This window comes from Eupeodes corollae, chromosome 1, assembly GCF_945859685.1.
Source record: "Eupeodes corollae chromosome 1, idEupCoro1.1, whole genome shotgun sequence".
Taxonomy (NCBI): Eukaryota; Metazoa; Arthropoda; class Insecta; order Diptera; family Syrphidae; genus Eupeodes; species Eupeodes corollae.
Window position 1 is genome coordinate 27396322 of NC_079147.1, and position 13159 is coordinate 27409480.

The 13159-nt window shown below is 34.9% G+C and overlaps 2 protein-coding genes across 2 annotated transcripts in view; one reads left to right on the forward strand and one right to left on the reverse strand.

The window, feature by feature from the left end:
- The window catches only part of LOC129953725 (autophagy-related protein 16), a 323558-nt gene that overhangs the window by 173365 nt on the left and 137034 nt on the right, over nt 1-13159 (reverse strand). The window lies entirely within an intron of this gene.
- LOC129953724 (uncharacterized) overlaps nt 6360-13159 on the forward strand; it is a 108334-nt gene continuing 101534 nt past the window's right edge. Inside the window, exon 1 of the mRNA XM_056067119.1 lies at nt 6360-6401. The gene's annotated coding sequence lies outside the window, so the exon portion shown is untranslated. The remainder of the gene's footprint in view (nt 6402-13159) is intronic.

The window sequence follows — 13159 nt, forward strand, 5'->3', positions numbered from 1 at the left end:
ATGTTTGATGAAGTCGCAGTAGATATGATGGAGTTTTTGTCAAGAGACACATTCATGGATTCAGGACAAAGCACTTCATACCTAGTAGAGTTTCTTAACTCACTTGGCCCATGTTCTTAAATGTTTCCACCAGTTTATTCATGGCTTTTTGGGAAGATGTTTTACTATAAAATTGGCACCACAAAATGTTAACCATTTTTGCAGTAAAATTTACATATTTTTTATTTATCATTTGTCAAAAATGACTGCCTTAAGAGTGATAGCTGTCCAGATAGCGTGCTATTGAAAATGAAACCCTTTTTCCATCTCAATTTCTTTTTTATATTTTCTGATAAACACTTAATCAAGCTTGTCAAAGTTCTCAGAGTTATTTTAAATGCAGACATATAGTGCTTTAATAAATGCAAAAATATATAAGCATCGTATAAAACCGCAATAAAAAAAAATTGAAAGCAGCGTGAGATGGTTTCGTTTGAATTCAGTTTCACTTAAACATAAATAAATTTGTGATCCAGTTTAACTACATCCGAAAACCCAGTTTACCATAATCCCTATTTATAGTCATCATATATAAACTATTCGAAGGTCATCATCAAAGGACATAAAATGCGCGCGTTTTGTTCCTTACGTACTTTTATATATGTTTATAAAAGCCATCATCAGCATTTATAAGATTCACGCATAAAAGCCCATCATCAACATCGTTTTTCCGTGCGTGCGTCTGTCGACGCATCGTTGTTGTGCCTTATCGATCGTAATCGCCGCCGCCGCGACTGTCGCTCCGAGCCGCTACCCTAGTACCTGCCTATAAAAAAGTCAACATAATTTAAAAAGACAACTCACAGCAATGCTCGTGTCTTCGATCGTCAAGATGGTCATTCTGCGAACCTATTCCGCATTTATTGCCATCACTGTCAACTTCTATAAAAATCAACCATGCCACCATAGCCCCATGCATTGCTTGAAATGTGCATCCGATTTGATCAGCAACGCAGCGTGGAGAGTTGTCAATATTTGTTTTTTGTATTCAATTGATTGTAAATTCTAAATATAGAACTCAAGATGCATACCGCATCTTTATTTGAAACCCTTGAGCAATAAAAACGAAAATAATAGTCAAGTCCAACAGAAATCGAAACCCTATATGCAACGCATCGATGCAGTTTGGGATATAATTTTATTATAAACCAACATTCAAGAGACAAATTACATAAAAACACATCTCCATTTCATCGACTCTTTAAAAAAAACACACACACAAAACAACAACAACGTTAAAAAATACCGATGGACAAAAGAAATCGAAAACGATCCATAAAAAAGATTATGGTCCTCAAAGAACAAATTCGCAATTCAATATCTTCTGAAGAATCTTTGGTTCTTTTTCTTCTCCCATCATCAAGCTCATTGTCAAGGTTTTTAACATAAATCAAAACAAACGCACACATATTCCAATAAATTTGAATTTGAAATTTCATATTTTTTCCTTTTGATATGATGACGGTCGCTCGATATGGATGCCCGGAGTCTCCACAAACGCCGGCCGTGCAGAATGCATACATGATATGTCCGATGTATCTGATAAACGACCAACAAAAACAATAATAACAAACGAATACGATAAAGAGGATTATGACAACAGTTGTTGTTGTTGTTACAAGTAATAAACTTAAGAAAAACATAAACAATCTTTTTATAACAAACGAATAAACGGATGAAAGGAAAAATTTTAATCGCAAATGACATTAAAATTGTTTGCGAGGAAAGTCTTCGATTTTTCTTTTCTGTTTCTTTCGTTGACCCTTTTTCTGTTGAGTTGGCTAGATGCGTGTGAGGACAGTGGTGCATGTTGAGGAGAAAGATGACAAATGGCCAATTTTTACTTGCACCAATGGTTGGTCCGCTATGATACTACCTGGTTCTTGAACCAGTAAGAGGTAGCTATGATGAGTTTAAGATAAAAGATGTTAAAATTCATTTGATATCTGTGATAGGGAAGGACTTGAACATAGAAAGTAACACACTGTCTCCTCTTCTTTTCATTTTTGCATCTTTTGCAAAAATCGTTTGCAGGAGCCGCAAATTGAAAACCATGCCTACCCATCAAACAGTGTCCTGTAAAAACTCCTATAACGGAGTTAATTTGCAATCTACATACTAAAATTATAGGCTAAAAGTGGTTAGCATCAAGCTTTGATTAAATTAGTTTTGTTGACCGAAAAGTGGTTGCAATACACTATATGTAGTTTAGTTTCCTCAGCGTATCATGCTTAAGCATAAGTAGCTTAAGAGATATACCCATGTTGGATTTGATGCCAATCAAAAGTAAAATTGTTCCATTTTTCGGAAGTTCGTCGGCTTTGCAATTTCTTAAAATTTTTTAATGACCCGGCACCCAAGTAAGGGAGCAAGTGAGCTGCATAACACTAACCATCCCGTGTTAGATTTGAACGGCAACCTTTTAGTGACGATAGAAGATCAGCTACAAAGATGGAAGTAGCAGTTTTGTGCGCTACTAAATAATGAACACAATGCAGAATTGAATCCACAATTGAACAACATGCCCATATCTTCTAGGGGTATTGACACCAGTCCCCCAACAAGTGCAGAGATAAGTAATGCGATACATCTTCTTAAGAAAAAAAAACAGCTGGACTTGATGGTATTCCCGCAGAATTCCTAAAAGCAGACCCTGAGGTAGCTTCCCGTATTCTGCTTAAACTTGTGCAGGCTGTCTGGGAGAGTGAAACTTATACAAAGGACTGAAAGGATGGAGTTATTGTAAAGTTACCAAAGAAAGAAAACCTCAAAAACTGTAATAATTGGCGCGGTATCACAGCTCTGTACGTTTCACCGAAGTTAATGGCAACTATTATTCTCGAGAGGATTAAGTCCAGGATCGAGTCTACCGATCGTGAGTCGACCACATCAACTGAACAATCATCTGAGTACCAATCACCGCTGAACCTAATGTTTGAAGATTTTGAGGAGGCGTTTTATCGGGTCAATCTTGAATGCATCTGGAAATCGCTTATTGCGCGAGAAATCCCTGAGAAAATGTCAATGTTACTAAAGAATCGTTCAACAACGCAAGGTGTTTTGTGTTGCACAATGGACAGCTTTCCGACTCCTTTGATGTGCGTCAAGGAGTGAGACAAGGAGATGTCTTGTCACCAATTCTATTTTTGCTGGCGATTGACGATGTGATGACTGCCTCGGTGGGTACAAATAAAAGAGAATGGAGCCTATTTGACAAGCTTAGCCACATAGATTATGGTGACGATATATGTCTCAAGGCTAATAACACGGCAGGCTTAAATCAGGTGTGTCATTCACTGTAATTAAATGGAGAGGTGGCTGGCTTAAGGATTAACACAAATAAGACCAAAGTAATGACCACAGGCCAAAGCACAAAAGTAATTCTAAGGCAGGGGACCATAAAAGAGGTCAAGCAGTTTAATTATCTGGGAAGTTTTATAGCTCTCGATGGTGGAACGGACCTGGATGTTAGCAGTAGAATAAACAAAACCCGTAGTGCATTTGGAATCCTTTGTTCTGTGTGGAACTCTAGCAAAATATCGCTAAGCAGCAAGTTGAAAGTCTTGAATTCAACGTCAAACCAGTGCTGTTACATGCTTATGCAACATGGAAATGCTCTGCCAACATCTCTAGTAGACCACATGCTTTCGTTAACCGTTGTCTGCACAATATTCTGAAGATCCCGTGGCCACAAACCATTTTTAACGTTGAGCTGTGGAATAGGACCGAACAGAAAAAATCGGACGTAGACATCATGCAACGGAAATGGCGTTGGATAGGCCATACACTGAGAAAAACGGACGACAATAAAGTAAAACAATCGGTTCAATGGAATCCCCAGGTTAATAGACGCGTTGGAAGACCAAAGACAACTTGGAAGTCATCAGTTTTGAAGGAGTCTCGGTCTCAAGGTATTCAATCGTGGTAACAGCTGAGGTCAGTTGAAAGCAGCATTTGCAATAACAATAAACTAAACTCAGGGGCAAACCCTGAAAGTTGCAGGTGTAAATTTGAAACAAAAAAAAACTGTTTTTCCTATGGACAATTATATGTAGCGTGCTCCAGAGTCTCAAACAGACAAAATCTTTACGTTCTGGCTAAGGAAGGAAAGATAAAAAACCTCGTATATGAAAATGTATTGCAGTAACATATCATCTTCTTAAAATGTATAAACCTAACCTAACTTATGACAATCACACTTAGCATCATCCCATTTGGGCACAATTCAAACATACGTACAACAAAGTACAGCTCAGGTTTTTTAACAAAAAAGCTAGTTCTTAATAAAGACAAAATTAGATTGCGCAACAGTCTGTTGAGAACAAAGGCCTAGTGACATTCATCTCTCTCGCATCAACCTCGCATAAGGCCTGTGAAAAACCTATGCCTCTGAGATGACAGTCCTTTGCAATTACCATGACAAGGGAAATAAAATCTTAGTATGAAACATAATTTTAAGCTGGTTTAACTACCCGTTTTAAGGAGCCGGTTTCTTGCTGCTTTTAGTCTTCCAAATTATGTTTCTTTTATTATACAAACTCATAACTATCGTTAAACTACTTAAAAACTGATTTTTCAGATAAGAGATCTTAAAACACATTTTAAAACCGAGTGTAATTTCTATGATCCAAGTTTAACTTAACTTTTTTTTCGTCAAGAAAAATCGCAAAACAGACTGCTGTTTATCTCAGCGGATCGCGGCATTAAGCAAAAGAAGCACACCGTGCACCGCATTCTAATCTAAAAGAGGCAGATATAAATATTTAACCAATTGAAATGCCACCGAACATACAGTAATATGGGCAGAGAAAAAAGGATAAAAAGGATACCGCGATTACACACGCACTCTGTTCCAAATTCATTGTACCTTTTAAACTTATCTTAGTTCATTTTGGTTTTATATGTAATTGTTATCGTTTTGAAAAGAGAGTTTTTCTATATGTGGAAAATGACTTATGACATTAGTAAATATCTGATAAATTTATCTTCATTTATCTAAAGGAGAACTTCATGCATACGCATAGCCCCACCACTGCTCGAGCGACCGTGAATAAGTGAAGCAAGGAGAACCATGAAGATGCAACGACGATGTGAACGTGCGTCAAAGACGTTTTGAATTCCACTTTCCACGTTCGGGATGTGCCTCGTGCGTTGTTGATTCATGTCGTCGTCGTCGCATTGACTGCCGCCAAATTGTCTGTCTGCAGGGGAAATTCCATTCTTTTAAACCTAATTCATATATATTTTAATTTCTTCCATAGCTTAACGAGATTTGTTGTATTCTTATTCTGATGTCTTCTAAAAGATCATAAGTTTATTGCGTGAATAAAGACAACGCATATCCGCAGGTGTAGATTTAGATAGATACAAAGAAAAAATACTTAAGAAGAAAAATAAAACCAGGCAGCAGTAAACGTGACTAATTTGATTAGATACAAATCAAAGAATGAATTTTGATTTCTATAGAGAATCCGAAAGCTCTTCTATATTTTGTTTCTATTTATTTTTTTCTTGTAAGTCAAGAAAGTGGGTTAAATGTCAAAAGAGTACAAATATTGCTTTCGGTTTTTTAGCTGATTTGATTATATTTTTTTTTATATATCATTTTTATTTCTATTTTTTGTATTTATTTCTTTTTTTCAAGCCTTACTTTTCACCTCATTTCAGGTATAAATTGATGTTAACGAGTTTATGTTCGATTGTTGTTGTTATTTTCGTTATGTTTACTTTGAGGGAAAAAAACAATTCCTTATTTAATTTGTATGACTTTCGTGTTTTCAAATTTTGGAAGTTAAAGTAATAAAAAGAAAAATAAAAACACAAAATAAAGTTCGCACTTCAACTCTTTTGTTTTCATTGCTAACATGATTTTATATTACTGTTATTAAAAATGTTTTTAATGATTTCAAACATGCATACATCACGGTTTTTTCAGCAAATTTATAAGTTTTTGGGGAGGTTAAATGGGTGTTAATATTTGTGTACTTAATGATTCAAATTATGATGATTTAAGGCGGAGAAAGATAACTACTTATAATTTTTATGAATAATGTTTATTTTTTACTAGAATTTTGTAAGACTTTCAAAGAGGCGAGTTAAGGGGTGAAAATTGAACATAATAAAATTAAAATTGGAGTAAAATTTTGTGCTTTTTATTTATCATCCTAAATTTGAACTCTGATGTTAACGTTAACTGAACCTAATCAATACGGTGTTTTTTCGAAAGATGTTTTGCTTACATTTTCTTTTAGATTGTTTTAAGTGAAATTGATTTGAATGACGATTAACATAATTTTTCAATATTTTGTTCTTATCTTTACAGATCCATTAATAAATTTAAAAAAACACAAACACAAGAAAAGGTATGTACATCAGTGTATATTTAGATGCTTGAATTGTTGTTAGAGTAAAAACACATACTAAATTTACCATCATCAATATTGGTCTATTACTCCCTATAATCACTTTCTCGCTTTAGGCCAATTGATTAATGTTTTAACGATGAAACCTAACAATTTAAAAACCCACCCAACCTATAGTCTAATTTATCCTTCGATAAAACAGAGGAAAAAATATAGTTTAACAGAAAAAGCAAAGAAAGAGAATGTCGACATATTTCCTTATCGCATAAATCGCTTTAAGGAAATAAACTACCAAAAGAATCATCAAAGCATTCTTAGCTTGAGATGCCTTATAGAACTCCTCCTTTTTAAAAATCCATCAACAGATATTTAAATTAATATTCTCAAGTTCACATCTTTAAGCCAAGCTATAGATTTTCTATCCTACAGCTATTATCTAAGTTCTATATCGTAATCAATCAATTTTTGTGTTTTTTTTTCTGTTGTTGTTGTTCTATAAAATTGATGATACTCTATGATTATGGAAATTATAGATTTTCTTTGGGGACATCCTAAGGGCAATTTAGAAGTTTTCCCCTTCACGCATCAACCAACATTAGCCACAGAAGTTTTCCAAGAGAATTGAGGAGGTTCTATGGTACTAAATCATTCAAGTCAAGTTGGAGGTTGGAATAAAAAAAAAACAAGGAACACACACACCGATCAGACTTTTCTAGTTATTTTAATTAAATTAGATTTTATTGCTAAAAAATAGATACAACGTGATACTAAATCATATAAAAAGTAGATAATCAAGATACCAATATAGATGAAAAATAGAAATAAATAGACAGACAGACGTATGGATAACTTAGAAACGCACATATACGAGTACTTGATGGTTGCCAATCAAAAAACAAAAAGATGGACAACACTCTTGATTTGTACTTTGAAGAAATTCTCCAGATGATATCAAGTTATTTTTTGTGTCCATCTTTAAGAGCTTAGGATTTACCTTTAAAGAAAAGATACATTGCTATGATAATAATGTTGCAAAAGATATACATACCTCTTGTACAGATACTCATCCAATAAAGTACCATTTGTGTATATGAACAAGGCAAGTTATACCTACTTGAAGTCGTCGATAGATATCTATAACGAACATAATAGCAGTTTGGCGGGAAGGCTAAGTTTCTCTTATTGTATCCACTCGTATGTAGTCGTGTACTTGTATAAGATACGATAGACGAAAAAGGAGTATATAGGATAAGGATCTATTTGAAATAGAGATCAGTGGAATTTTGTGATGTTCTTCATCTTTGTAGTGAAAGGAAAACTCTTATGTGGTACTTACAGAGATGAAGAAGAGTGTATGTATTTCAAAGAATCATCACGGAGACGTTTAACCAAAAATCTGACAGAACAGAGGAGAATAGAAGGGCACAGTATGTATGGAAAGAAAAATGATGACACAATGGTCTATTCAAATAATATTTTCATAAAATAATGTTAAGGTCCGATTTGAGAAAAGATGTTTTTGTATTTTTACTTGAAAATAAAAGAGTTGAGTTGAAAACTACATTTAAAAAAAAAATTGTCAAATAGTTCAAATAAGCTTGGAAAACGTTTTACGTTCGTATAAAGAATTTTTAACTCAATTTTAGATCAATTAGTTAAAATTGTTTCAATAATAGGAGTGAAGATTTTGTTTGTTTCTTGTTGTACTCTTCTTGGTATCTTTGAAACGCCAAGCTTATTACTGTAAATAATTATCTTATACGCTTTTTTAAAACACATAAAGGTAATATTGCAAATTATTAAAATTAACTTCTTATTCATCTTAATGTCGGCCTCTTTAATTCTACTTTTTAAATAAGTTTCAGTACTAAAAAACTTATAAAGCTTCAATTATCTGATAATTTTTAAAAAGTCGTTTTTGATTTTTGTCATATGTTTTGTTATTTTACTCATATTTTTAAGATTCAAAATATTTGTATCTTTTCAATGCTGTAACTGTATTTAACTTAACTTTGATACATTTTTTGAATACTTTTTTCATAACATGGGGAGTACCATAGGGATCAATTTTAGGTCCACTTCTTTTTATCACTTTTTATTATTGATCTTTTGATGCTGGTAAAGCTTGTATGGTTATGAAGTGTTATTCGGCATAAATCGGCAATATGACGCAATAACAGACATACCTATAATATTTGAGCGAAGATGTTTCTTTTTAAGCATCAAAAGTCAAACATTAAATCTTCATCATCAACATCATCAGGTCTTCTAACCCTGTACGGGGCATAGGGCGACATCATCGTTTGGTTTCCTTAATGTGTGACCAATCCATTGCCATTTGCGCTTTCTGATGTCGATGTCTAAGCCTCTGCCCGGTCCTACGCCACAATTCCTGGTTAGATATTGTTTGTGGCCAGCGAATTTTAAGGATGTGACGCAGACAGCGGTTCACAAAAGCCTGCGATTTACTCGAGATGGTGGCCGAGACTTTCCATGTTTCACAAGCATACATATAATAGCACGAATTTCACATTGGAATCGAAGAATCTCAGTTTAGTGCGTAAGGAGAATTGACTGGATTACCAAATTTGGAACAGAGCACCAAAGGCAACGCGAGCTTAATTTATTCTGCTGTTTACGTCCAGATCCGTACCACTATTTGCTGATACAATTCTTCCGAGGTTATTAAATTGTTCGACCTCATCAACAGGCCTGTCATGCAGAATAATAGCATTATTTTTATCTTTTGCTATTTATTTTAAGATTGCACAATTTTCCTTTCATCCGTAAATTTTGACACATCTCGTTCAGCCCACTGATGTTATTTGATATGAGACATATATCGTCGGCATAGTCTAAATGGCTAAGTCTTTTAAACGTTCTCCATTGAATACCCTGCCTCTAAGTTGTACCGACGCTGGCCGTAGAACATCATTTATCGCCAGCAGAAAAAGAATTGGCGATAAAACATCCCATTGTCTCACACTCTGACGCACTTCGAAAGAGTCGGATAGCTGCCCATTGTCCAACACGAAACACCTTGCATTTTTGAAGGATTGCTTTTTAATGGCAACAATTTTTGGCGGAGTTCCTCTCACAAGAAGTGATCTTCTTATACATTCTCAGTTAACTCGGTCAAAAGCCTTCTCAAAATCTACAAACATGAGGTTTAGCGGTGTTTGAAATTCGGCAGACTGCTCAAGAACAATGCGTAAGGTGTTGATATGGTTAACGCACGACCGACCGCTGCGGGAGCCAGCCTGATTCCTCTTGAGTGTAGTCTCAACTCTAGCATTTATTTGTTCGAGGATTAAAGTTGCCATTAGATTTGGGAAAACGGACAAAACTGTAATTCGACGCCAATTGTTGCAGTTCTTGAGATCACCTCTTTTGGCACCTTAACAATCACTCCATCCTTCCATTCCCTGGGATAGGTTTCGTTTTCCCAAACAGTTTGTATAAGCGGTTGCAAGATACCAGCTGCTGTGGCTGGATCAGCTTTCAGGAACTCCGCTGGTACTCCGTCAAGCCCTGATGCTTTGTTGTTTTTGAGGAGATTAATCGCTGTTTCAATGTCCGCTACTAAAGGAGATTTTATGTCAATACCCCTGCAGGATCTGTTCAACGGGGTCCTCATTTAACAGGGCTCAAAAGTGATCCTTCTACCTGCGAAGACGATCTTCAATTGATACCAATAGTGTCCCATCCAAATCCATTACAGGATGATTGTTGTTGCGTTTTTTTCCGACAACTTTGTTGGCTATTTGGTACAATTCTCGGATATCTCCTCTTCTTGCAGCGTTTTCATCACCCTCCTGTCACGTCTCACACACGATAGACCATCTTGTGTGCAATCCGATATTCGTTTCGCAATTCAGCTTTTCGTTGAGCGTCTGTCTCGGCGCTTATTTGCAGCTCAACGATTTTTATTATTAAATATTCAAAAAAATAGAAGTTATGTTGCTTGTTGGGCTTATAGAAGTTGATAAGAGTTACCGATATCCATCAGACACGAGTCCAAACACTTCTATTATACCCAAATAATTCGTCACGTTATTCTATGGATTCATACCATAAGAGAAAAGACGCAGACAAACGCCTTTATAAGTCTCTCATTTTTGAAAGAAGAATAGAAAATAGAAAGATTGAAGCGGTTTTAACACCGATACGGAGACCTATCAATTGAAGACTGTCTTTTTTTGTAGAAAATTAAATACTGCTTAAAAAGATTTTATTTGGCCTCTAAAATTGTACTCAAAACTAAGCTCTGTGATCAATTGAAATTAAGATCACTTTGGACTTAAGTGACCTTACGACTTTATCTAAAAACATATTTTAATTCGAAGCTTCTATGAATTTTTAGAAACCTATAGAAGACAACATCAGTTTTTGAATCTCTCAATAAATAATTTACACTTAAACTATTTTTGCTACTATTACAGAAGATAAAGTTCTAATCCCAACCTCTCACAACTAACCTGCGCAGGTTCATTGCAATATTTCTTTGAATCTATTACACACTCCTGTGTGTGTCTAAGGATCTCCGACAAATAATATACGACTGTAAAATAACGCCTTCTCCTAAATGCCTATCATATTTCAACACAAAAAACAACTAAAATTAGCTGTACATCCTCGTGCCAGACGTCAATACACTCCGTACCACTCGATTGTACCATTTTTTTCCTTTTTACATTATCTGTTTTTTTTTTTAGAACAAACATTAAGAGAAGAACAGAAGAAGACGAACTTCAAAGATGTTAACGAAATCGTCATAATTAGCTTATCTTTTTAATTTTGTATGATATTCATAGGGAGTTTCTTGAAATATTTAAAGACTGGCTTCTTAGCTGACCTTTGGACAAATATTAGGCGAGTTGTTTTAAAGCTTTATCTGATCTTTGGAAAAATAAACTAACGAAATATATAATTTATGACTTAAATCAATTGACCCAGAGTATAACTTGGTTAAAAAATAAGGCATCGTTCGATACATCATACTTCATTTGAAATTTCATTCGCTTATCCAAAAGCACGTAATTAAGTCATAAAATAGGGTTAAATTAGTGTAATTGAAGTTGTGTTGTTCTTTTCTATTCTATAAATATTCTTTATGTCCTATAAGCTATACAATCAGAACCTGATGGAGAGCCACCTTACTCACATGAATTCTCGAGGTCCAACAAAAAAAAAAACAACAACGATTTCCAAGCACGCATGCTGAGATGCTGCGCTGAGAGTGAGATGGTAAAGTGATGGTGATGTTCAAGAAAGATGCCAAAATAGCCAACGAGCACCTTTTCCGTTTTCCTTGGAAAAACTATAGTAAATTATTATCTATCTATCTATCGCTAGCTGGTCGATACAAACTTGCTGCATATCTAGTAATTACGTTTTTCTTGCATGTTCGGGTTTCGTTTATTTTTGTTGATAGAAAAATAAAAAAAAAAACTTAAATAGAAGACGAATTGAATGCCTTCGAGGGTTAAATCATCGCTGATGGGTAAAACTTTAAATAATAATAAGTGTGGAAGAACGGACACCCAACATAAATACAGACTCTACTGCACCACATATGCTGCACTGCACTCCACATGCATAGTTCTATGCGTTCAGATACAATTACCATTAAGAATCTAATGAATATTCTTAACATCACGATACAGCATCACATTTATCTTTTTTTTCCTTCACTACCTTTAAACCATCAGACCATCAGGTATATAGCAAGGTATGATCTAGTTTCTTTGTTGATGGGGGGCGCTCAGCACATAGCCATCATTTATAACCAAAAGGCAGGTTACTCAATTTGTAGAGCGCGATAAGCATTTCCGGATAAATTCCAAGGAAGCAACTTGTTTTCCTGTCGCCAGGGAATTTCTTTTCTTCTTAAAACATTTATGCGAACATGCGATTTCTGTACACAACAGCGAGGATGTGCAGTATACACACCGCAGGACTTCTTCTATATATAGGTATAGGTTCTTGTAGTAGTTAGTCGATCTTTACCTGCTTATAACCACATGCAGCATCAGCATACCATAGTGCACATTATTTAATTCCAAAACAAATAGATGCGAACTCTAAGTATCGCCTGCGGTGTTGCGTCGAACGTTCGTCCCTTATTATAGTCGGTTATGGTTGCTCGACAAGGCTGGCGATATGTGGCCCCAGTGGAATAGCAAATTGGCTGTGGCTTAATGTAAACAGGAAGAATCAAAGGGAAGATGATAATATGCGATGTAATGTTGCAAAGCAGACAGTGTGGTGCACAAGAAAATGTTATTCAATTTTTTTGCTATTGTATAATTTCGGAATTCCTGCCCGCCTTCTATAAATCTTTAACATTAAGTTTACTTTCATTTAAGTGTGTAACTCGTAATATGTTTAAAGGCCTAAAAAGGCCAATAATATAGAAAATGTTACATACAAAATTAATGATCCAAACTTAAATTTTGTTTTGGAAAATTATTTTCAAACATGTTAAGTTCAAAAAATTGACGATTCCTGAAAAGTAGAGTCTAAATTTTACTTTTTAAGATTAAAGTATTAATCAGAAAATCTGACTTAGTGTTTCTGAAAATCTTTCTTTTAATGTGGGTGGCATTTTTTAGTTTTCTTGTTTAAATGTTGAAGCTCTTGCTTATCTCATAGCGATTTCATTTACTTTCAAAGTTCGCAAGTACTTAGACGGACTTATAAAAATTAAATGTCAAAATTGATTGATTGATGATGACCCTAGTACTCATAATTTTAGA